Source organism: Sturnus vulgaris, chromosome 9, assembly GCF_052056855.1.
Source record: "Sturnus vulgaris isolate bStuVul1 chromosome 9, bStuVul1.hap1, whole genome shotgun sequence".
NCBI lineage: Eukaryota > Metazoa > Chordata > Aves > Passeriformes > Sturnidae > Sturnus > Sturnus vulgaris.
Window position 1 is genome coordinate 3665439 of NC_142251.1, and position 26644 is coordinate 3692082.

The following is a 26644-nucleotide window of genomic DNA, read 5'->3' on the forward strand; positions in this document are numbered from 1 at the left end:
GTTTGAAGATACCTTTAACTATCATAGATGGGATTAAAACCATCTTTTAAAAATGCTAGGAAATAGCTTTGCACACTTGATTTCTTAAGTTCAGAAGGAAATGTCATCCTTGCAGCCTCTGCTTTTTCATCTGATTATTGCTAATGCAAATTACCAGTAGGAAATGCATAAATCTGCACTGCAGTGCTTGAAGTTTGTGCAAACAGCAATTTTTTTTTTTTTTGCAAATATATCTATCAATTTCAACCCTGTAATGCAGAATGCTGCTTTCTTACTGAAAGACTTCCCAAATCTCGGGTTGTCACAGATGGAACATCAGAATTTTATTTCTTAAAAACTGGGTGGATTTTGTTAGGTTCTTTCTGAGTGTGTAGAACAATAGAATTTAATCTCAGTAGGTGGTTTGAGAAGATGGAAGTTGTACTTGGAGGGAAAGTTTGACTCCTGATCAGACAGGGTAAAGATAAAACACTCAGCAAAACATTGAATAATATAATTTTCCTCCTCTCTTGTAACAGGAGACAATTAGAAAAGAACATAATATGGGAACACGAAAAAGGAAACAAAGCTATAGAACTACTGAGCAAATCATCTCTTGCATTTCAGAGGGAGGATTGGAGAAAAGCTGACATTTTAATATTTTGTAAATTCCTCTGCAACATGTTTTCTGATGAATTTAATCTGGTGCCTCTTCCAAACTGATATTTCATCCAAGAATGTTTGGGCAAATATATTATGAAGCTGGTAATTTAGTTTTAGCAAATTTCATGTTTCAGTAAATTTTTTTAAAAAGGCAGCCTAATTTCCAGAGTTTCCAGAATTTCCACGTAAGGAATTGGGCTCATTATTCCCCATGAACAGAGGTAAATTGTTTAACTAGCAAAACTCTGGATTGATTTTCATCCTGTATCTCAGTATTGAACTTTTTTTACACTGAAAGATGCAAGAGGGAGATTGGGTGCTCATGAGGCAGGAGAAAGATGAAAAGAAGTTTTTGATTGTTGGACTCCAGTAGTGACTCTTGGGATTGAATTTTGGGAAAACTCTTGATTAAATACAAGTGAATTGCCTAAATCCTTCTCATATCTACACTGCAGCTGACTTTAATGAAGGGAAGACCCCTCTGCTGAAGAGTAACCATCAGGTGACCTTCAACCCCACCCACCTGGCTGCCTCTTGGCCAGCAGAATTTACAATATTGCTGGGAGTGCCAGCACATTCTATAATCCTGAGGAGCCTGTCCAAGCCTGGAAGCTGTTCAGCTCTGGGAAAGGTAAGAAAGTGGGGGAATTCTGTTCATCCTGGTCATTCAAAGGGTTGATGAACATCAATTCAAGCCATTATGAGTGCTGGAGTCTGTTGCTTTTGATTGAAATCTAAAATTATCTGTGTCTGCAAGAATATCTACTGCCTTACTTTTATATAAATAAAAGTTTAATATTCATTTATAAACACCCATCTAGATATGCTGAGAAAATTTACTTGTAAACAATAGAAAAAAATTCATCATCATTACAATCCCACCAGCTTTATCTGAAATTAAGCTCTGAATCTCAGCTTAAACTCAAGCAGACAATTTCTCTGCAGAAACAACCTTTGCTACTTAGAGTTAGCAACACTGCCTTTCAAGTTGGTGTTGATGCAGGAAATAGAAATATTCCCTGTCTTGTTCTTTTGTTCTCAAATTACTTGGCACTTGACAAACTGCTGTGACAAACTTGACAAACTTGGCTCTTTGGGACAGCTCCTGAAACGGTTGGGTGAGGAGGGAAGAGGGAATTGTATTTTGGATGTGCAGGGGATTTTTGGTAGATGTTTTTCATTGGCTGGTAGCTGAATGTAGGACCCCATATTATCTGATTCAGGGTTATCAACATGCTGGCTGTGTAGAGACTTTTAGATCTCATCAAGGGGAATTTGAAACCCATCAGCTGACAATGGGGAAAATGTATTAAAAATTGCTGAAAGACTTAAAATCAATCTGTTTTGAACTGATTTAACTTGTGGCTAGAAAAGGTGGCCTCTTTTAATTACAGAGCAAACTCAATTATTCTAAGGCCTGGCCATACAGTGTTTACTTGATCTCACCACTTTTGATGGCAAAAAGTTAGGAATTAGGCACTGACAAACAGAGTGGGCTGAAGGATTTTCTCCAGCATTGGACTGAGCTCAGTACATGACATCAGGTTTTGTGTACCCAGTCAAAAACATTCTCTACTATTACAAAGCAATCAGTCATTTAATTACTGATGAAAGCTTCTGAACATATCCAGGGCACATTTGTCTTTTCTTCTGTCTGTTCCCTCTTTTGTCTTTGAGCCAGACACCCTGGATGTCTTCTCTGCCTGGCACATACCCTTTATTTATATTGTAGTCCTAACACTGCTAATGTGCTCAATAATTTATAAGACAGCTGACCTCAACATTAGGTGAGCTATTGAACAAACATCAGGGAGTGTTACACTCAGTTTAGGCACTGGAGGCTGAAAATCCCTCTGAGCCCACACACTCCAGAAAGTCCACAGAATGCACAGAGGGAAGGGGCATCCCTGGGCTTCTGCACAGCCTGGGATTCTGTCCTTAAACATTGAAATCACTCACTCAGGGAGGTGGACCGATTTTTGTCCCATTGTCTCCTCTTTCACTTCTGTGGCTAAAGGTATAATCTTTGCACACAAACCCTGTTTAAATACTCTGTTACTAAGGAAACAAACTTGTCAAGTACGGACCATGTGGGAATAATGGTGATTTATTTAGAAAAGGAAAGGTTTGTCATTTTAAGCTCACTACTACAAAATTGCTTTTTGATTACCTTCAAGCTTATTGCATTGTCTTGTCACAATAAACTATGGGAACAAGTGGAAAGGTTAATAATTGTGGGCTTTTTTCTTGTCAGTTATTCTGAAAAGATCTTACAGGACCTGCACCTTTAGCTCAAACAGAACAAATTTCAGCAGGACTGGAGCAGGATCCTGGAGTCCCTTCTTTCTCTTGTAGTTTTTATTATCCTTTTATTTCCTGTCTGCTGCCAAAGCCTGCCCAGCTGAGATGTGCAGATTTGTGGACTGTGACAAGGGTGGACTCTGTGACATTGCTGAGAGGAGTCTCTTTACACAGTTTTTCCAGAGGGGGGGGAAGGAGAGGGATCTGAGGAGGAGAGAAGAAAGAGCAGGAGATTTGAAAGTGTTTTGTAAGGTCTCAACTTTAATTCATCTTCTGAGCCCCATCACTGAAGGTTCCTTGTTTGTTAGGGGTTTATTTTATTTTACTTTACTTTCAGGAAATCTATTTAGGTCCTGATAATCAGATAAAAACCAATCTAAACAACTTCTGTGTTCTCTGAACTATGTATAATGTGCTTTTTGTCAGGAAAAATTAATATTAACTCAAGAACTTTCTCCTGGAAAAGCAGATCACCTTTCCTGCCCAGGGGTATGTTCACTGGGAAGTTGTGTTCTGCCTAAAATTCTTTAGATTATTAGGGTTAAATGATTTGAGGAAGAATAGAGTAAGAGGTTCAAATTGTTGAGTTTAGGGGTTCTTAAAGGAATGACTTGCATCAACAAATCACACTAAGTATTTTCACAATATGACAAAAATTTAGTATGATGAAACGTTTTTGAGTTGGCAGTTCATTAGAGCACAGTTGGGTTTGGGGTAAAATTTTGAGGAGAAACACAAAACTGTTATGTACTTTTGAAAATGAATAGTTTTAGGGTTTTTTTAGTGTGAAATGATGACTCCTTTTGGAGTTTTTATTGAAGCAAGAATATTTGAAATCTAAACTAAATGTTTCCCAGGGCTGAGGGAACTTATTCTCTTATATAATTCACATCTTGACTTTCTGCTGTTATCTGGATTAGCAGAACTGAAAAACCTTGAAGTATTGCCCAACTTTCCTGCAGACTTTTTGGAGACGTTGCCACTTTCTCTCAGAAGCAGCAGTCTTTCCTGCTTTCCAGAAAACCCTGAAGGCTGACTAGAAAAGTTAAAAAAACCCCAGCTAATATCTGTCTACTGTCTTTTCCCATGTGCAATTACCCGCCTCACATTTTGCTAGAAAATTAATAATACAGTAGTAAAGGATGCAGCATAAAGTATTTATATGGCAAATTAAAACTCATCTCCAGGACAATTTAGGTAATGGGGACATGAGCTACACCTGTTCTTCTCACTGGACTGAACCTGGGAGGAGTTATTTATCAGTGGAAGTTATTTTTATTAGCTACAAGTATGAATGCAGAATAAATTAATCACACCATAACAGGAGTTTTATGTGTCAATTAAGGCCAATTTGGTATTATTTGCTGCATTAGATTGAGGCTGGGCAGTGCCTGTTCTTAATGAGTGGGTTCATGTCCCTGTGTTGTGGAATCTACAGGGAGGCATCAGGCTGAAGGTGTGGGATTGGTGCACTGAGATTTGGGCAATTATTAATGCAGTAGCAGTGTCAGACACAGATGTATCTTTATTTGTACTTTGGGAAGGACTGGAAGTATTCAGGAATGTTCAATCAGCTGCCCTGTTCTGCAACCCTTTTTTACCTACTCTTCAGGATTCAGATTTCTGAAAAAGAGCTTAAAAATATGTTCATTTGACTCAATCTTTTGAAATTTTGTATCTCTCTCTTCTGACACCTGACTCCAGGCCTGGGTGTGTGGCCACTCAATTCCAAAGAGAGATGTGCTTGCCCCATGTTCTATCTAGAGGTGGCTGCATCTTCCAGAAAGGAATCTCTTCAGCCATGTTCCCACAGCCTGGGAAGAACAGCACATCTGCAGAGCTTCCTTTTAAGGAGAATATCCAAGCAAAAGGCCCTGTAGGTTTGTTAGTGGATACCAGTGAATTGTTGAATAATTAATTATTTGTTTGTTTATTCTAAATGCTTTCGAATGTGTTTTAATTTTAGTGTTTGGATGTTAAACACACACTTTGGTGATCAAAAGCTAAATCTTGTAATTTTACTTTAAAATGCACTGATAGAAGTGATGATCAAGGATAAAGAAGATTTCACTGTCATGCTTGTGAGCCACACTATAAAAGCAACTTTCTGCTATCAGCCTGCCTGCCCTTCAGCCTGCTCAATCAATACCTGTATAAATATCTGTTCCCAAGAGATGAACACAAGGCACTGCCCTGCTCAGTGCTGGAGGCAGTGCCAGTGAGCCATGACAGCAGGGTGAGGACAGTGGCCTTCAGGAAAAGCCACCAAGGCAGAGAGTCTTGAACCATTTATACATTTTCACCAAAGAAATGGCCCTTTGCTCTTCCCCATGGCCCTGCTTACAAGCACAGCAGCCACTCTCATTGAGAGCCAGAGCACATTTCAATAAAAGAACCCGCTAAAAAGGATTAATATCACACACTTTGATGAAGGAACTCCTATTCCTAATCTTTATTTAGTGCCACAACGATCGATTCCCTCCCTGTGCCGTGTGGGGCTGGCAGTGCTCTGGAATCTGTCTGTGCTGCCCACAGCTCCCAGGGCTCTGATCTCCTCAGGTTTCCTTGCAGCTTGATGAGGTCCTGCTGGGTGTGTGTTAGACCTCCCCAGCAGAGCTGCACCTGCACATTTGATCACAGCTGAGTTCCAGCTGTAAGAGACACCCAACAAAGCCACCTCATGCAGGGAACAGACTTGTTTGGGTTCTTGTTGCTGTAGTTACCATGTCTAAAGGAAAAAAAAAAAAAAAAAAGCCATGGGAAACCCTGGCTGGAGTTTAGCAGGATGTGCCATTGCTTGAAAGAGACTTCATTGTAAGGATGAAAGTAGATCTGTGAGCCCCCAGTGATTCCATCAGTCCGAGAGGCACTGCTGAAAGGGGCAGGTGTCCAAAGCTGAGAATCCTGGAGTTTCCTGTACTGCATTTTCATTGCTGCACTGAATTCATTCTGCAGGAAAGAGCACAAGGAAAAGGCAACATTTGCTCCTGAAAATTTCCTGCCTTATAATGGAATCACAGAATGGTTTGGGTTGGCAGGGAATTAAAGATAACCCAGTTCCACCCCCCTGCCATGGGCAGGGACACCTTCCACTAAACCAGGTTGCTCCAAACCCCATCCAACCTGGCCAAGCTTCTCTTTAGCCTGGGACCAAGGATGTGCTGTCTTCAGACTTGTCATTAAGGTCCTCTCCCACCTCTTTGGATTCCCTGGGTAGTTTGTGGATGGAAACAGGCAGCTACATAGAACAATTCACCCCGCTCATTTTAAGACTCTGAAGAGTTTTTGGAAGGCCCCTGTTTTCTCTTGGCAGCTCATTTAGACTTGCTGCCCTAAAATATGAGGTGAGATACATCCCCCTGAGGTGCCCTGGCCAGCTGGCCAGCCCACACTTCATCAGCAGGGGCCAAACCCTGCTCCAGGCTGTTGGGTTTGTGCCTTGCTCAGAGGGGCACTGTGGCTCCAGGAAGCTGCTTTCCAGTTTCTCTGACAGCAGTAATGCCATTTGCACTCCACCCATGTAGCTTAAATGGTCAAGGATTAATTCTTCTTCTCTAATTTTGCATTAAAGTTCCTTTTTCATGCAGTAAAGTTCCATGCTTGAACCTTTTTAGAAGCTGATACAACACTACATTGCATGTAAAATCACAGGAAATAGAGTTGGGAGCAATGTTCTTCCTGCACCAAGACCAACTATACCCAGAATTATACAGATGCTATCAGCATTAGAATGTGCTCACTGCTCAGAGTCCTGAATAACACAGCCATACAAAGGCTTGGGGACTGAATCCCCATGGGAGGCTGGCTGGGAGCTCAGCTGGGATGTGTAGCATTATAGCTTACCTGCTTTAAAAATATATGTTCTTTTCAAATTTCTCTGGTTTTCAGAGTCATAAATTACTTTCAAGCCTTTGTAACATTAAAATTGTTGCCTGAAGACCAGGAATGATTTACTGCAGAATAAAAAGAAGTCCATCTCTATGACATGAGCCTCTGTAAATATCTTAGATGCAATTCCATAAAGGTAGATGGCATCATTTCAATTTTTCTCTGCTCAAGTGGCAGCAACCCAGCAGAGTGAACAAAAGGCAGGAGGCAGGATGTCTTAGAAATAAATCCAATTAAATTTCTGTATGTGGATTGATTGTATTTTATTTACCCAGACATAAACCAGATTCTAGATAATCAAAGCTTTGGCTTGTTGCACTATATTCGATTATTCCCAACAAGTTGTTTTGTGGGAGGCACAGTGTACACAAGCTGATTTTGTAACCCATTTTGCTTTCCTCCCAAACCAAGCTGGAGTAAATGGGAAGGGTTTGGTCTTGCTGAAAGGTGTTGTGGTAAGATTATCTGTCCTGCAGCACTCTGTGCCTGCTGTTCAGGGACACCAGGCTACCACAAACAGTAAGGTCCGTGTTAGGAAGCCTTTATTTGGTTTCAATAGTCACTAGCTTTGATAGCTAATATTTTAAAAAAGATTTACTAAATGTTCTCGGGGGAGCATCAAAATGAAATTCTGGGCTTTGCTGTTGCTTTTTCTCTCTTTCTGTTTTAATACTTTGCAGTAATAGACTTGCTTTAGGTAAGAGTCACATTGGAGCTAAAATCAGAACATTTTTTGTGGTGGGAGGAGGAGTGGAAGGCAGGGGTGAGGAGGATTGACAAAGCTGGAAATGCAGTTCTGGTATTCAGTTCTGAATTGCGTGTGATGGTCAGAATGGACAGATCATAAAGATCTTAATTTCCAGATGGGTTTGTAGGATGTCTTTTGTGGTGACAGCTGATTAGCAGGATCCCTCAGATCGACACAAATCTAACTGCTGGTTCATGAATAATTTTCCTGAGGTTTTTAACCCTATTTCTGCTGAAGGTCAGTCTTGGTTTTAATGTAACTTTGCAAGAAATCTTGAACCAGCTGTTACCTACTTCTGAAGCCTCACTTTTTTTTCCTTATCTCCTCTGTCTCTCCTTGCCAAAAATATTCACCTTTTCTAAGTGGTACCATTTTTCTTGGAAAAGACACAGGGCATTCTCATTTTGGAAATCATCCCCTTTAATGTTATTTTAATGTCTTCCCTATATTTCTCCTCTTCAAGCATGGAGCAAAAGTCCTTCACTGCTTTGTGACAAAGCAGCGAGCTTTTCCTGGGTGCTGAGTGGAGTCAGCACATAAATAAACACAACAGAGCACATAAATAAACACAACAGGCTCATTAGTGGGGGCTGTCAACTGTCAGTAATGGCTGAGAGTTGCAGCTTTGTATATAATAACCTACTTTATTAAGCAAGGGTGACTTAGGATGCAAGGGCTATTCCCTGGGCTGCTTAAAAAGTGCCAGGACATCTTTAGCTTCCAGCTGGAAGAACCACCAGAGAGTAGCAGGAGGAATCTCAGTTTAAACACCTCATTTGAAGGTCAGAACCTCTAACAGTGTAGCAGCAAAACATTGCAGTGTCAGCATTGGTTATGAGCCCAGGGCCTAATGTAGGGCTCAAAACCATGACCTTCTACACCAGAGGCAAGAATGTTACCAACTGAGCCCATCTGACATTAATTAAACCCTCATTAAAACAGAGGGCTCTTTTCCTGGGCTGAAATGTGATTTCCTCTGCAAGGTTTTGTCATGCATATTTTATTACGAATTTTAGCATGTGGACTATAGACCCTGTTCTGATCTTTTGGAATCACTGCACATGGCATATGTTTCATGCAGATGGGAAACAAAAAAGGGAGAGAAATATCCATATTCATTTGTTCTGGTGTGTAGGATAGGTGGCTGTGGAATGACATTCAGGAGAAGCTGAAAGGGAGAAGTTTAGGATCTATTACCACATGGGAAATATTCCACAGGGCATGAACACACAAACTCTGCAAAATTTAAGTTACATGAGAGACCTCAGGATTATCCAGAGGTTGAAAATCACCTGGCAAGAAAGTCTGGGAAAGGTCCCAAGCCCATTCTGTTTATTCTCATGAGCTCCTCAGGGAAGCACAGTTACTCACAGGCCTGTTTTACCTGCAGTGTAACATTTCCTGCTTTAAACCAGCCAAGGCTTACAGCAAGTACAGGAAAGCAGCAAGGGAGAGTTCAATGCTAACAGTGTCTTCATTTGTAACATTATCTGTATGATTTATCAGAATTACTCAGGCTCTTTCTAATCTGGTGCTGCGGAGATTGGCTGTTTGGGTACTTTATAGGAGCTTGGATGCCTGAGCTAGTCTTAGTTTTGCCATTAATTCTGTATTTAATGCAATTTCTCCATCAGTAAGGAAGGGGAAGGTCTTGAAACAAATCCACAGCCCTGTAGTGCTTTAGAGTTACTGCCCAATATTCCAGAATTGCAATGCAGCCCAGAGGAGCTCCCTTCCCTCCTGCTTTGGCAGCAGGTACAGGATTTCCAGCATTGACTTGGGGACTCTGACCCAGCTGAGCCACGGGAATTCCTTCCAGCAGAGGCCAGCACTTCTTCCAGCTCTGCTCAGTGTTTGCAGCTTAGCTGGGAGCAGGCTGAGAAGAAAACTCTTATGCCTGTGATGTTTTGGTGTCTGGAGCACCTGCCTGAAGTACAGCAGCCCTGAATAAATGCAAAATCAGATTTCACTCTCTCAGATACTAATCCCTTTGACAGCACTGACCTCATCAATCTGTCTTTTGCTCAATTTTTTTTTAAACATTGCCCCTCCTAATCAGAGCTTTTCAGTTTCAGGTACTTTTATATTTTCCTCCCTTTTAATGACACACTTTCAGTTCTTTCTTTCTAGTAGGCAATGTACAGCCAAACCTCTGCTCCTGTTTCTTTTTCTGAGAAGACAAGATTCATCAGTCAGGATTTCTTGACCCTGCGAGGAAAGAAGCTGATCTTTCTTCCTTGCTCAGTGGGAATCCCTAATGCCAAGACACACTTCACTGGGAAATCAATAGAAATAAAAAGCAGTGAAATGTCTTTGTTGTGAAGCAGCCCCTCTGCATTGCTGGGGAGCTCTTGCAGAGGGCACATCCCAATCTCCAGCCTAACTGAGCAAGTAGCAACACCATTGATTCAGAGTCCATCTTACTTCCCATCCTCTCCTGCACATCGATTCAGCCCAGTTCCCCCTCTCAGCTTGTCCCCTCTGGTCAATTGATTAATCATCAATACTACTCACCAAAGACAGCTACAATTAAACAGACATTAGATGACTTCCCCTCGCATTTAATAACGCTGAGCTCAATCAGACACACAACACTCTGTCTTCCTCAAAATATTTTAACCAATAGCCAGAAAATAAAATGCTGTAAATTTAGCACCTCCTGCAAACCCCTGAGAGGCGAAATGGTTGGACACTTTGCTAAGCACTGGGTTTCCCCATCTTGCACCTTTGTGCTATTGACTGTTATCCATGAGCTGCTGTGACTGAGATGTGTCTGTACCTCAGAGCAGCCCACAGGAATTGTCTCATCATGTAAAGGAGCTGGTTCATATAGAGACAGAAATGTCTTTTATTGATCAGAGCAAGGAGAATATCCATGGGAAAACTTAAAATCTGTGAGAGGGTTGGCTGTAAACCAGTGACATCAGCCCTTCAGCTGCTGCATCTTGAATAGGGCAGCATTATGTGGCTAAGACTCCTCAGATCAGCTTGTTTCAATTGGTGGCCTTCCCCTGGTCCTGTCTCATGGTAATTCTCAAGTACGAGCAAGATTTACTTGCCTTTCTTCCCCCAAACCCCATGAATTTCCTCAGTGGAATTCTGAGCAGTTCAGCCCCAGAGTGAGTAGTGCTCTGTGAAGGGAGATCCCATATTACATTTCCATAGAAATAAGTACAATATCTCAAGCCTAGACTTTGAACTAATTAATGTGTATATTATAAAATTCCACATTTTACCCTCTGCCCACTATCAAATTGAGGTATTCTACCTTTGCCTATGGCAGGTGAGGAGGAGACTTTTTTTCTTGGAGTGTATCTGGTGTTCCACAGACTCACAGGTGGTTCAGGGTAAAACAGTAAAACCAGGAGCTGAAACTGAGCCTGATTTACTGAAGAGAGAGTAGGATTTATCTGTTAAACCATGCCATCAATTGATACTAAAATACTTGAATAAACTCAGAGAAACGGAAAGAAAAAAATTATAGATGGGAAGAAATAGAGAGACTTGTCATTATCATAGTCTGGTGAAAGTTTCCTTTCTTGTATGCATTCATCATCCAAAGAATCGCTGTTTTTATAAATTTCCTGCCTGGCAAGTTTTCCATCCCCAGATTTCTGAGAGGGTTGAAGCCCTAGAACATATATTTAGTGCCTGCCGACAGGTCCCTAATTATGGTTTGATTAATCACAGCAGTGCCTGCACCTGTCTGTGCACAACATCTTCATTTCTGCTTTGTGACCCGTGCAGGATCTGGGGATGAGTGTAGCTGTGGCTGGGGAACACCCAGCTTGGTTTGCTTCCCTGCTGTCACCTCTGCTCCTGCCCTGGCCACAAGGAATTCTTTCTCTTTTGTGGCAACAGCAGCTTCTTCCCTTGCTGATGCTTCTGGAGAGGCTGGAAGCTTTTCTCAAGAGCCAAGCAGGGCTAAAAGCTGGTTGTATTAACAGCTGATTTTTACACACTGTGCCTTCCACAGCAATGGAGTCCCATCAGCCCCAGGGCCATCGATAGGAATGCTCCCCTGGATATGGACAAAATGTCTTTATCTTTTGAAAGCCATTAAAAACACCAGGAAACCTCCTAGGTCTGGAATCCCTGCAGCCTCATAGGGATATGCAGAACTGTGATTGTGATGGGTTTTCATTTCTGAGCAAATGCAAGAGATGTTTTTTCCCTCTTGCTTAATTTTGGAAAATTCTTCAGGAACTGTTAGGGCCAAACCAGGCTCTTTTCTAGGATGCAGATCAGGGTAGTTTGCACAGGACTCAGCTCATTGCCCCGAATAAGGAGAAGGAATTCATAGAGCACTTGAGGAGAACATGAAACCCCAAGCCATCTCCTACTGGGAAATACAAAGAGCACAGAGGATACAGTGAAGTGACTGTGTTGGGAAGGGACTCAAAGGAGAGGTTATAGAATAGCTTTCTGCAGAGCTTCCTTTTTCCATTTTTCAGAGAAAGACTGAAAAATGAGACACACTTGGGAAGGATCCAGACAGAACTGAGAAAAAAAAAGTCTTTTTTATACCACTGAGATGAAAAAGGCCAACTGAAACTGCTGTTAGTGAGGAATGGGAGACAAAACACATCAGCTTTCACCTAATGGTTGAGGATTTGCTGATTAATTTCCTAACCGAAATCTGGAGGAAACTAATTTGGTGTAGATCAAACCAAAGTAGATCTTAGGTTTTTCACCCTGAAATTAAAAGCAGGAATTCACTTAATCCAATACAAAACATTCTCTCTGACCTTGGGTTGAACAGTTTTCTGATAAAGGTCTTGTAAAAGTAGCCAGGGAAATGAAAGGTTTGATTGACAAAACAGGAGGAGCTGTGTCATCTGCCTTTTATCCTGCATTTTTGAGATCCAGTCTCTTCCTGCTCCCAGGAACAAATCTCATTCTGTATACATTGCCTCATGCTTCAATCTGCTCTTGGAGGGACTGCCTAGCCTGGTCCTTTTTGATGGCATTTCTAAGAGTGGTTCTGGAGTCCTTTTGACTCAGGTGCAGCCTAAATATTTCCTTTCCCCTCTCCCATTCAAGAATGCCATGACCAAACAATTCTTTTTAAACACAAATTCAAATATACATGGAATTACACGGACCAGCTCTACAGCTGGAAGAGTCTCAGTGCATCATCATCTTCATTTTGCATGAATGAAGAGCAGTTCTTCCAATAAAACTCACCTCCCAGCATTGCATTTTCTTCCAAACAACATGGGCTCTCATACTTCAGGAAAATGTTTCTGGAGATAGCAAATAGCTCCATCCAACCCACCACTTCAAAAACAGAACAGAACTTCTTTTGTTGTGAGTTTCCTATTTTGGACAGACAAAAGCACATTTGGAATCTGTAAAGGACAGGGGATGTGCTCTGTTTAACATGAGTTAGGGGTGCCAGGACTGCCCCAGCTGGGTTGGTTAGACTGAAATAAAGGGTCAAATATTATGGAGAAGGGAGTTCACTAAATCTTTTTAGCTTGTATGTGAGAAGGAAGTGGCAGAAGAATAAAAGGTAGTGCTGACAGAGCTGGCCTGGGAGAAAGGGAGGGAGCAGGGAGGGAGGAGAAATTAAGAAAATAATGGAGAAAAGGAGGAAGGGGGAGGATGGAGGATATAAGAAATAAAGTGCTCGGTTTTGTCCAAGTTGCCCTTGAGCTGGCAGGGGGTTACACTGGATGATGTGCAGAGAGATTTACGTGTGTGGGGTAGGCTTGGGAAGGAAGATTTGTGAGTCAGTACAGTGGGAGCCGTGAGACAAAGGAAAGAGAAAGGAGCTCAGGTCGGGCCCTGGGAGCTGTCCAAAAAGGAGCAAGGAGCAACATCACCAAGAGTCACCAGAGGGCAGGGGCTTCACCAGGAAACAAACAGCAAGAGGAGTTTGGTGCATGGAGGGAGCACGAGCATTTGAAAGGGAATTTGGGGGAAATGCAGTGTTGTGGTTTTTACTAATTGGTTTTATATGGCATGGATTTGGGTAGGGGTTCATTCATGGAGTGGTGTCTAGGCTGGAGCATCCCTGAGGAAACCTGTGCCTCGGGAAGGCAGAGAGGGAGTGAATAAAACCCAGGAGAAGACAGACTAAGGCATCTCCACTCCTGGGGAGGCTTTGAGCTCTGCTGCCTGGGGGGCAGTGCCAGGGCCATCCCCCTTCTGATCCTCCTGCTCCTATGGGAGCAGCACTGGCACCAGTCCTGGAAACTGGGAAAGGAATGGAGGAGAACAGGGCTCCTGGGACCTAACCACAGCCTGCTGCCAGGCACAGGGCTTACCCTGATTTATTTGTCTTTTGCTGAGTTTCAGACAAGCTCTAAGAAGGTTTAAGAGCTCAGACTAGGAAGAAGTCATGGAATCCTGTGTAAACTCAAGCATCATTCCACAGCTCAGTTATAAAATGTTCAGATCTGCACCCTGAGGATCATTTGCCAATGACAATTGTAATTTGTGAATACCAGACAATGTCACTGCTCTGAGTCACTCCCTGCACCTGCTATATACAAATGTGTGGAAACAGATTTTTTACTACACCTATCTTTTGAAGAGAAAGATTTTAAGTGCCCCACTTGCATGGGAGAAGACGATTTTCAAGAGAACTCAGGGAATTAAAAGGCAAGCTTTTATGAGCATCTTATCCTTCACAGGTTCCACCAGGGAAGATATATCTTTTTTTTGGGGGGGGGGGAAATCTCATTGACAAATCCTGATTTTAAGGGGTGCTGAGTGCTGCAGCAGCTCTCCATGGTGTCAGAACAGTGCATGGAAATGGTGTAATGTAAATGGGGACTGGATGTCTGGGAAGAGAGACAAATCCCTGGGGCAGCTCTTCATACCTTTAGGTACCTAAATACCTTTAACCATCTGGCTGGTGTTAATATGGTCCAATGAACTATTAGGCAGATGTAGTAGGTAGGTAATTTGATTTCAGTTAGTGTCAGAAATCACAGAAAATCTGTTTTCAGATCATGTATTTTTTAGCTATTTTCAGCAGATCTTTTTTTTATTCGACTTTTATTTTGAAGCTCCTGATTTTAGGCTGTTATTTTAAACTTCTCTCAGCTGGTGACTCTGATTGCTTTTCAAACCTTCTATTTTCCAACCTTTGTACTCTTATGCATGAATCCAGGCCAAGTTCCCTCCTTCTGTTCGCTTTCCAGTGTCTTTGAGCTTTAAAGTAAGCAAAATGCAGTTTGGGGCTGCTGGGGCTGGGAACCTTGGAAGACACCAAGATGAGTTTCTTTTGTTAATTTTTTAAATTGGCTTTTCTACATTGGATGAGCCACCATCCATGTGGATGGTTCCCTACACTTCTACCTTGTTTAGCTGAGCACAATTAAAATACAACGTGCACAGGACTTTTGCCTGCAAAGCAAAGGTGGATGCTGTCACATAAAGAGAAGAAATTAAGAAGGGAGCAAATTTTACAGCTCTCCTGTGATCATTGTTCAAAGGAGAATTCTCATGAAATGAGAATGAAAATCTAATTGATGGCCTGATTCTCCATGGCTGTGCAGCTACCCTTCCTTTCTCTGCTTCTAATAAATGCTCTCTGCCTTCACCCCCACATAGGCAAGAAAAATCCATGTGACCAGATAGGGAGACCTTTAAGAAAAGACCAATATTTGCATATCTATTATGGCTATACTCAGTGTTATACTTGTTTCATTAAAATTTCTATTTGGATAATATGTAAGGTCAATACTGTCACTGTTCTGGAAAATTCATTTATTTTAAAATTAAAGCTAAGCACAGCAAGTGTGATTCTCCTCATGCCTCCACCTGAATAAATCCCCTGAGCTTGACAGGGTCAGTAAATGAAAGCAGAATTGGGCCCAATGTGTTTAGAGATGGGGGTCTGTGGGGGAGAAAAACATGCTAATTACATGGATCCCAATTTTCTAGGTAAATCACTTGTTAGAGGTGCTCTGTGCTCCTGCTTTTTGATATTCAAGGGATGGTTATTATTTCAGCTGGGTGCCTACTGAGGTCCATTAGCTTTTACACACCAGTTAAGGTTGTCAGTTGCTGGGATTGAATCTACACAAAGAAATACCTGGGATTACTTAAAAATATCGTGCTTCCCTAATGTTTCCAGCTTTTAAACCTCAAGCATGAATTTGAATTTTAAATCTTTTCATGTGAATTTGTCTGTTGAGAAGGCTGGAGATGGGAATCCTTATCCCAGGAAAGGAAGGGGATCAGTGCTCTTGAATTCAGGTGTCAGTGGGTTTCCTGGTCTGGTTTTGGGTCATTAACATCTTTTAGGGGCCTGTGCCTTGTCTGGTTTTAGTATTCCCAGAGTTTGTGCTCTTTTGTGTGGTCAGTTGCTGTTTACAACTATTGTTTAACAATCCTTAAAATGGCATCTGGTTCAGTTCTCAGAAATCAGAGAAGTAGAAGAAATGATCTAGGACAGCTACTCTGGAAGTCACCTTCAAGATCTTGCAATAATATATTAAAAGCAAAACCTATTTTCAACATCCACAAGGGAAATCATGTATTAAGGTGGATCTGTTTCAATTTTGACATTTCTGGTGTAAAATTGTAGCTTTTTAAAGGCTTAATTTTGTACACAGGAAATTTGTATGTATCTATTGAGTCCTAGTGAAATCACAAATCTGCCTGTTAAATGATCATGCTTATTAAATAACCATAAGCTGGTTACCTTCACTTTCACCCTTAAGGCTTGAAAGCATCAGATGGTGTCTGTTACCCTTTTCCAAGGTGTTAGTGGTCTCTTATATGTCAGATGAGCTCAGTGGCTTTAATCCCTGTCCCAGATGTGCACAGCACAAAGAGCAGGATCTCAAGCAATAATCTCTATGTCAGTCTCCACAGACAGAGACAAGACTACACTCACCCAGGGGAGAAAGGGCCTTTCTTGTCAGCAAAGGCTTTTTCCTTCAGCAGAAAAGGAATATTTGCATTAATGCTTACAGTGCATGGTCCTTTCTCCAGGTCTATTTCTGAAAATTAATTTCATTTGTAGATGAGAGCCTGGGTGAAGTGAATGTCTGCAACAAAGAAATATCTAAACCCACCTTTTTCATTGAGCTCCAGATCCTGTGCAGGGTGCTGGTAGTAGGACAAAATTTCTGTTTTATAGGAGACTGGATCCCAAAGGTGAGATTCATCCCATGGAATTTAAGCTTCTAGAAGTTATCTGTAGGTGCTCTTTAGAGTTATGAGAAATAACTGGTTTCTCCAGAGGGTAAATCAGTGCCAGGGGGATTTTTTTTCAGAGTCTGTGGCAACTTTAACTTTTACACACCCAGAGTTAAGCCATGGGAATCCCACATTACCTGACAGAAATCTTGCCTGGAGGGAAAACAGGAACTGAAGAATCTCAAATCCGCATCTTGATTGCTGGACTGTCTTCCCTTATTAAATCCCTGACCTATTAATGGAACATAGATGTGCAAGTATCTTCATGCATGATGTTATTCTGGGGATCCTGGGAATGCAGAAGGTTTGGAATGAGTAACCCACAGTGGCTTTAGCTGCTACACTCAGAAAAGCCCCCAGGGCAGTGCTCAGCACCCTGGGGATATTCTGCAAGGGAGCCCAAAGCACCAGAAACTTGCACCCTGCCAGTTTTTCTGTGCTGTAGAAATCAGGGACTGGTCCTCTTTACATGAGGTTGTGCTGGAGATGAGCCTTAGGTCATCGTTGTGAAGGCAGAGGACTTGTGAAAATTCAGATCTCTGCTCAGATCTTGTAATCAGAATTCAATAGTTATGAAACTCAAGGCCAGGAACGACTGCATCAATTTTGTTTCAAATGTCATCATTTTAATGCTAAATGCTGGTTGAATGTAGCCAGCAAAAGTACAGAAAATCAAACATTTGCTCCTGATCCAGAATCAGGCAAAGTTTCTGTTAAGGACGTGGAATTATTCACATCAGAAAAATATTAAATTGGACAGCATTTCAGCAATCACCAGTGTATATAGGTATTTATCATCTCATTAGAAATTATTAAAGTGGGTTTTTTTTTAGCTTAGCAAATGCCAAGATTTAAGAGAAGCCTGAATGATGGTAAAATGAAATCATTACTTTAACATCAATGAACAGGAGTTGTTAAAATTGTCATTTCTTCCCAATGCTTCACCTATGAGTTGAGAAATCCAATATTATCATTGTAGCAACCAATGTTATCACAGGGGAATAGAAAGGAACACCTGGCCACAGAAAATCCATGGCATTGACCTGGGGGAAGCCAGACTGTGATACTGGTCAGGACTGGGAGAGAGGGGGTGAATGAGGCAAAAGGCCAGATTTGAATCCTGACAGGATAAATGAAGCTCAGAGGGGGACTGAGGGAGGTCTGAGCATTCCTAACCCTGGCAGCAAAGGGATTCTGTAAGCTGCACCTTGATCATTCTCCAGGGCTGGGAGATGAAAACTTTGCTGATTGGGAGACAGGGACAACAGCACTGCAAAAAGTTCCAGAGGATTTTAACACTAAGCCTTGCTGAAGGGGAAAAAAGAAGTGGCAACCTTCACTGGAAAAGGAGAGGTGAAAGAAATGAGGTGTCTGTCCACAAGCAGTGTGGTGAGGAAGGTGCAGGGACGTGGGGTGTGACAAAGAGAACCCTGCAAACAGAAGCACACACTGGAAAGGGGGAGCCCCTGCTGCTTTGGAAGAAGAGCATTAGTCAAATAAATGCAACTTTCTGCCTGGCACTAATGAAGCAGATTAAATAAGACTACTGCAGCCCATATGGCCATGGAGATTCCCTTAGCCTAAATATTGCTAATGAATGTTTTCAGAAAGTGCTGTTTACACTCAGACATTTTTCACCCTCAGAGTGGCCTCGTACATGAGGTAACCACACTGCTCATCCTCATGCACTGGATGCATCCTCCCTGTGTGAAATAAGAGCTGTTCCCACTTCACAGATAGGAAAAGTGAACCAGAAGAGCAAGCACCGACATTTGCAAAAGCCACCTCTGAGGTCAAGCCTTGATTTTAATAATCTCAGAGATTATTAAAAATAGCCAAAATTGAAACTAGAATGAGGCCATGAAAAGAGTCAAGAGTAGCACAAGTGTTAGAGTGCAGTGTCCTGGTGTCAGTTCTCTGTGCCACTGTGGGTGTTGCTGAACAGGTTATTTGCTACAGCTCATTAGAGCCAGCTCTGCTGCAGGCTGGGACTGCCCAACAATCGGTGACAGTCCCCACAGTGGCAGAGGCCTTCCCCCTAAACATCCATCTGCAAATAAATAACTCCTAACCTTACCACAAATGGTTCAGTGGCAGGACTCCAGCACAGGCTGTGGAAGTCACATACCAGTTTAACCCTGTGATCTGGATGGGTTTCTCCTCCTGACACTCTGGCTGTTTTTCTTGCCCAGTGCTGTTGGTGTCCTAAAGAGAGGCCAGTCACATTTAAGTACAAAATTATAGCTTGGCTGCTCAGGTTCAGGCAGTCAGGTGCAAAACCAGACTGGTTTCTCTAAAGGAGCTTCAGCTGCTACTTTGCTGCACAAACATATCCACAATCACAACAGGATCACCAGTTCCAGGCAACACAAGGAGCTCCTTGTTCTCCTTTCTCCTCTCACAGGTTTCTCAGCTTTCTCCTTCCACGTTCTTCCCTATAATTTTGATATCTGTGTCCCTACATAGTCCTGACCAGACAAGATAATTTTAAAAAATTTGTTCTCTAGAAAGGACAAGCATTAAGCTCTAAATGCCTCTGAAAATAACTTGGTTGTTTTCTTTCCTTAAAGATTGCTAAAACTTGTCTTCAGCTGCACAATTTAGATTGAGCAAGTGCTGCATGTTCAGTCTCTATTTCCTATTAGCTGACTTTCCATGTAATGCTGCTTTGATGGATTTTCCATAGAGTGAGTTATTGGCTGGACCCAATTCCCTGCCAAAGCATTAGTGTCTGAGGTGGTGAACTGGCTGTGAACATGAACACCCTTCTGTTGTGCTTGTGAGTGTAAATGTGTGCTTAAAGACAGGTTACTTTCAAAAACCAGACTCAAAGCACACATTTATCCTAAAATAATAAGGAAAATTCACCTCAACACCAGTACACAAACATCTGTGTTAATGCTTTTATGTGCATGTGTGTCCTGTGCTGGAATAACTCAGAAATACACCTAAAATCATACACCATCGAGGTGAAGGGCAAGATGAGAGCAGAAGTAGAAGCATCCCTTGTCTCCAAGGCAGTACTCTGTGGAAGGAGACAGACCAGCACAGCAGGTAGAAAATGTCTTTTTCCAGGGCATGGAAGTGTAGGCAGGCATGAAGGAAAAGCCCTGCATTACTTTTATTGTCTGCCTGTCATATTCCCTTGTTAGGCAGGACCAGCAGGATGGGAAATAGACCATTATTTATCTTCTTTTTGTGTGTATGTCTGAAGGCAGCGATTTTTTTTTCACTAAAATGTACTTGCTTGTGTCCAAAGTTAAATGTACAAGGCTAAGATAACCCTACACAGGGCAGTACAAAGGGGAAAGAGAGAGTTATCCCTTCTTAACACAGAGCTGAGAGATTTGTTCCTTCCATTCTCAGCTGTGTTGGAGTCTTTCCAAGGGGCCTTAGTTACTCATGGAGGGGAATGTCCTCCATGCTTTATTCCTTGCTGCACTCTGTGCTCTTGGTGCAGGGCAGCTGAAAGTAAAAGAAAATTATAAAGTAACAGGCAAGAGAGAAGGGAACTAGAGCAGATGCTGTGTGTGGATTTCCCATCCACTTTCACATTGCTGAAGGACAAAAGAGAGCAGGAAAGGGGAATCCTCCAGCTGTAACAGCTGCTGGACAAAGACCACTTGCTTTTCCCTAATGCTCACGAATGTCACTTCTCTTTCATGTCAAACTAGTGCTCCCCTTGAGCAGGGTGACAAGGACAGCAGCACCCACATCATGGGAAGATTGCCCAGGAAGCACAAGCTCTTGGATGGGAAGTGATGCTGTGGTGGCTTTGCTGATGTGTGTGTGTGTGGCCCCTCAGCTGATCCAGGATTGTGAGTCTACCTGAGTCCCATGGACAGGCTGAGAAATAAAACATTTTATCACAAAATTATATATAACAGATTGAATTACCACCCCCCAGTGGATGAGAGCTCTAGGATAGGAATGAACATCATTCCTCAGCTGTTCATTATTGCAAAGGTTCCTCCCCCTGTTTGTCACACAACTGAGCCTGGTAGTTCCAGTTGCTGGCACTGTTTCCACAGCAGCTCTTGGCAGTTCTTGGACTTTTGGTACTTTTTGTTTCCTGTGGTGAATGGTGAATGCATTTTTCTAAGAAGCTTTTATTTTAAAGATGGACAGTAAAGCAAAATAAAAAGCCTTTTACATCACTTCTATGCAGTGGATAAAGCATTTCTGCCAATTTTTATATATATACATATATATATATATATATATATATATATAAAAATATAAATTTTATCAATTTTTATCAATTTCCCCTATATCTTAAAATAAAATTGTATCAATTTGTCTCCTTCAGGCAGGGTTGCCTGAACAGTAGGTTTATTTACATTTAGCATTTCACTGCTGGCAAGAAGTGGTTTCACATTAGGCATTTGACCATTTGACCAGCAGATTTTGCTGCCATCATTGAAAGAGAAGTGAACATCATTAAAAAAAACCCTCCCAGGTTTAAAATGGACAATAAATATAGGTAAGAGTTTGCACAGGGGAATCAGGCTGGGCTGCCCATTGCATCTGTACTCAGCTGGGTGCCCTGGTCACAGGTACTGGGTTTGTGTCTGGTTCCCCAGCGTGCTGTGGAATTTGAATTCTCCCCTTCACACAGCATGGACGAGCTCTCACACTCATTTTACTTCAGGCTCTTTTGCAAAACCAAATGGCCCTGCTGGAAACTAATCAACATAATTTTTTACTCTTCACAGAGGTCTATTAGCAATCATTGCTGTGGTCTCGGGCTACAAATGGGGACAAGAATACTCCTAAATTCAAACCCAGCGATGTTTTGTATTTTTACATAAAATATCCTTGCCTAGACTTGTCTCTGGCCAGCCTCTTTTGGGGCTTTTTGTGTTTTCTCTTTTTCCCTAGATGCTGTAGCTGGCTGTCAGATGGGGAGATGCTGCTGAGAATATTGAAAAAGCTCAAATGAGAATGAATAGGAAAACACAAACTCTAATGTCACTGCTCTTACAGAAACCCTGCACAGCCTCTTCCTATAGATGTGCACAGCAAACAAATATTAGTTTTATTAAACAAGACACAGTTTTTATGCTGCCTGCCAATGGAGAAGACAGTAATTGTTTTCACCATACAAAGACAGACACAGACTTTATGGTGTAAAATCGTGCTAGATACAAAGTGCTGCAGATTTATCATTCCTAAGCTAAGCAAAGCTGTTCTTAGTGCAGACTTTATCTAGTTCTAGCTCTACAGAAATTTGGTTGTCCTAAAGGTTACACCTAAAGGACCAGTTTGTGTTAAACAAGCAACTCATTTATAGTGTGAAAGTGCAACCTAAGGGATTTGCCAAACCCCAGGAGGGAATTCTGTGGAATAAAGGTGTATGATGTTACATTGCCAGGTGACTGCAGAAATCACTGCTCAAATTTCTATTTTCTATTGAGTATTTGTGTTGAAAGCATTTACTTAACTGATAAACATATATTTGGCTATAATTTCTCTGCCTCTCAAAGGGAAGCCATTTGGTTTCCATCCCTTGCCCTGGCATCTCTGAGAGTTGGGGGATGGAGGCTGTGGTGCTTCCCAGGCCTGCAGTCATGCTGCATCACTGCCCATTTGGGTAGGATTTAAACCTAAAACGAGTGTGAAAAATTTAAATTCTCGTGTATTACAAGAGCTTGCCCATTTATCGGAATAAAAATTATAAGGACCATTAATTTGTGGGTATGTAAATTAGGATGTGGAGAGGCTTTGCTGATCACCAGCAGTAGCATGTGATGTGCTCCATGGCAGCCATGCCAAGGATGAAATGTGTTGATTGCTCCAGGGTTAACCCTGCAGCTTTCACGCCGTGCAGGAGCAGCTTGTTCTGCTCACCATGTGGCTCTGGAGCACAGGCAGGAAAGGTCACACGAGCAATCAAGATCAGCATATCCCTCCTCAGGTAGGGACCCCCGTGGCTGCAGGATGAGCTGCCGAGTCTGGGCTGGCTTGGAATACACATTTGTGTGTATTTTCAATGTCCTGACTGTGTTAGAGGTGTTTTTCATTCATTAATCTGTGTCCATATTTCCATGAACATGGACAGTGCTTGCTGTTTCTTGCTGTTTGTCTGGGTTTTGTCCGTGCTGGGTTTTTTTGAGAAATGAAAACAGGAGAAATTAAAAGGTTAGGTTGTTTTGGTAATGTGTCTCCCTGCAGGAGTGAGGCATAAGCTGACAGGCTGCTTTGAGAGCTTTGCTGATGGCATCACTTTAGGAAGAATTCTCTAAGAAAACTAACAGTAAGCATCTGCAACTATCTGATTTTTAAAAATATAACTGAAATTTTCTAAAATAATTGGTGGTTTTGAGGCATGAATTTGCTTGCAGTTTAGAGGAGCTGAGCATCTGACCCCCTACCATCATATCTGGAATTTTGTACACGAATTTCACGTTGAAACTTATAGACCAGACAAATTTTTCTCTCTTGTTTTTTAGTCTTTACATTCCCACGACAAAACCCATTTGCTTCAGGAGCCCTTGCAGCCCCTCAGCACCTGCCCTGCCCAGCCCTGAACAAGGGGCAGCAGTGCATGCCCGAAGTGCTGACTCCGAGGCAGAGATTTGTCAGGAGCAGTCCTGACCTCCCTGTTTCCTCAGCGCTGGAGATCCCTGCCCTCTCATTGCTGAGGCTCCCCGGGGAGGGGGGGATGCTGCTGCCTGCCCTGGGGGAAGGAGAGCATTTAATCTCATCATCTGTCCCAGCTGCCATCCCTGCTAGGCTGGAGAGGAGCTCTGGGAGCTATCCGCAGACAGCAGTGCACAACCTGTCCATTCCAGAGCATCCTCTAAATGAATCCTCAACATTTTCATTAGAGACACTCCTGCTGGACACTTATGGCTTGTGACTCTCACACATTTATCCACAGGCAGCGAGCTTGTGTAAAATCTGACTGACATTTAAAAATGCCAGCAATCTTATTAATTCTTCAGTTCCAGAAATGTTTCTCAGGGGTTTCTGTGCTGCAGTTGAAGGGCAGGAGGGTGATGCAGCCCAGTGGCAGAACCAAACTCCTTACACAAATACTGCACTCCTTTAAAATTGTGTTTATCATGGAACTTGTGACTAATTTGGGAACACACCTGTGAAGGTTAAGGCAGCTGGTGAGAGCTGCAGCTGTTTGTGCTGTCCCATGCCTGACCTCTTTCTGCCTCAAGAAGAGCCCCTTGTGCAGGAATTTAGAGTTCTGTGTGTCTGCCAGCACAGAGATGTGCTGCTGCCCTTCCTCAGAATCAGAGCACCCAAATACAGGCTGCTGTCCACCAGTAATCCACATGGAATTGCTGATGTGTGCCCTTATTCCAGGATCACACTAAATTCAGACCAGAGGACCATGTGTGCCAGGGCTTTTCCCTCCTGCAGGATTGCCTGCTCATTGTCACTCCTTTCTCTCTGGGAGGAGAGCTTGATGGTGACACACCTCTGGATTCCCACACCAGTTCAATGACTGGGATCAGGCATGTTTGCTCTGTGCCACATCTGTGTATATTTTAATGTCAAATTTGCTGTTCTGGATTGGAAATCCTTCTCTGTGGTTGGTACAAATATTTTTTGTTGGATGTAAATCTACCCATGTGCTGCACGTACTGAATCAGAGCCAAGGTTACTTCACTTCTAAATCTCCAGTGACCATCCAGTAAATAACAGCTCTTGAAATCCTGAATCTATTAGCAGAAAAAGCAACTGTAGATCTCTCCAAAAGCAATGACTCATTGCAGTCAGGTTAGCAGGGAAGAGAGGGAAGAGGGTTCTGCAGTCGGTTGATTGGGTTTATTAATGCAACAGCTACTACTGCATTAGCAATTCTATTTAGTGTGTAGTGACTGAAAAAAACAGACACCCTCCCAGTTCCTGCCATCGGCATGGAGCTGCTTTTTGTTGAAAATGGGAGGGATATATATAAAATTATCCCAGGGTAGGAGGTTATGCATGCATTAAGGTGACAGCCATGGGTGCTGGCCACTAATTGTGAAGCCACCATGGGTTACAGCAAGGTTTCCAATCCTGCTATTGAGAGCTTTTATTCTTTGACCTGACTCACTGCAGGGGAATGGGTTTCAATTTGGAATAAATTTTGACCCAAATAATTGAAAGTTAATCTCACTTCATTTTACATAATGCTTTATGATAATGTGATTGTAGCATGTTTAGTGTGGGGCAGAGAGGGCAGCAGTTTACAGGAGCTGACATTTTGCATAAAGAAACAAAAAGAGGTCCCGAGTTTATCTAATCAAACTGATAGCAGCAGTTGAGAAGATTAACCTTTCTAGTAATGACTTCCCCTCTTTTATGTATTTTGTGGGGCTGGTCACTTACAGGTATTAATTTGTGACACCCAACAATTACATTCTGTGCAGTGTGGTAAATGTGAGCTGAACAGTTTACTGGGTCAAGAAAAAGCAGAAGAGATCAAACCAAACAGGGTGAAAAAATGAACTCCAACAGAATAAATGAATTGCAGGTCAAGTGCTGCTTGAATGAAGCAATGCTCAGTGAAAGTTGCTGGATACAAAATACTTTCCTTCTTGGGGAGTTATCAGAAAATATGCACTCAGTGAACCAGAAAACTGTGAAATTATTTAATAAAATTAATCTTCAGCTGTGAATAGGAAAAATGTCAGATTTATTTTGCATCTAGATTTCCATCCCAGCAAATATAAATTTATCCCTGGATTCTTTTGTCCCGATTTTAACATTTGCTTTGTTGTATTGAATATAGTCCTTACTGTGTTTTCATACTAAGTGTTGAGGTAGCATAAAAAAATAAGGAAACAATGTCTTCAATTAGAATTATAAAACCACAGTACTCATGTTTAGCTTACTAAAATGAATGAAATAATGTAAATGAAATAATTTCATTACATATCCTTATATATCTGATACTCCTTTTCTTTCATTTGTCAGCACATTCTCATATTCCTTGATCTTGAAGATAAAGGCATTAAATTCCCAAAACCTTACCAGGGTTTCTTAAGGGAGTATTGTCTCCAATTTGCATTGGAAAGTGGAGCTTTTCAGTTGATGCTGTTTTGCCCAGCTCTGTCAGTCCATCTCCTGTTTCCCTTTGAGCCATGGCATTTTTTCCTCCTGTCATACTCTTCCCACAATGAAGGATTCAATGGCCAGCTCTGCTTTTACCTCCACATCTCCTTGTCTTGGCCTCCCCAGGCCACCAGCTGTAAGGAAGCAGCTTCCTGCTCCCTTTGGCAGCGTGTCTGCAGGATGAGAAAGTTTATATTCTACTGCAGCCCGCATTTTCCTTTCCAGCAGCCAGAGCAGTTGCCGTAAGGAGCACACAGCCCCTGCCTGTGCAGTGACAGAGTGGCACTTGTGATGTTTGCCCCTTGCCGGGTCACAGTGTGCTGCTCTTGTCACCTCCCCAATGAACCGCGCAGGGCTGGCGTGGCCTCCCTGCCAGCGCTGGATCCAAAGGGATCTCTGCCTCTGGGGACAGGCAGGACTGAAGGGCTGGCAGCTTCCAGCCCCATTAACTCCTCTCACAGCCCCGTTCTGAGCTGGGCTGGGCCGTGTGCCTGGCTGGGATCTGAACTGCAGAGCAGCTGCCGTGCTCAGCATCGCCTCTCATGGTTGGGTTCTCTGTCCCAGCTCAGACTGCTCCTGTTAAAAATCCTCCTTTGAACTCCCCTCTGCCTCATTTTCTCTGGGTTTCAGTCAATGTCAAAACACCCCTTGAATGAACAGAATTAGGACAGGATGGGGAAGCACGATTTCTCTGCCTGCATAGGAGTAGTTTGGGACTGAAATCATCAGTGCTCTTTGAAAGCTGAGTTATTTCCATGAGGGTGCCTTAGGAGTGCAAAATGTTATTAGAATATGCATTATTATTTTGAATTTTGCCTGTCAGTACTGACATCAGTGACAGGAAAG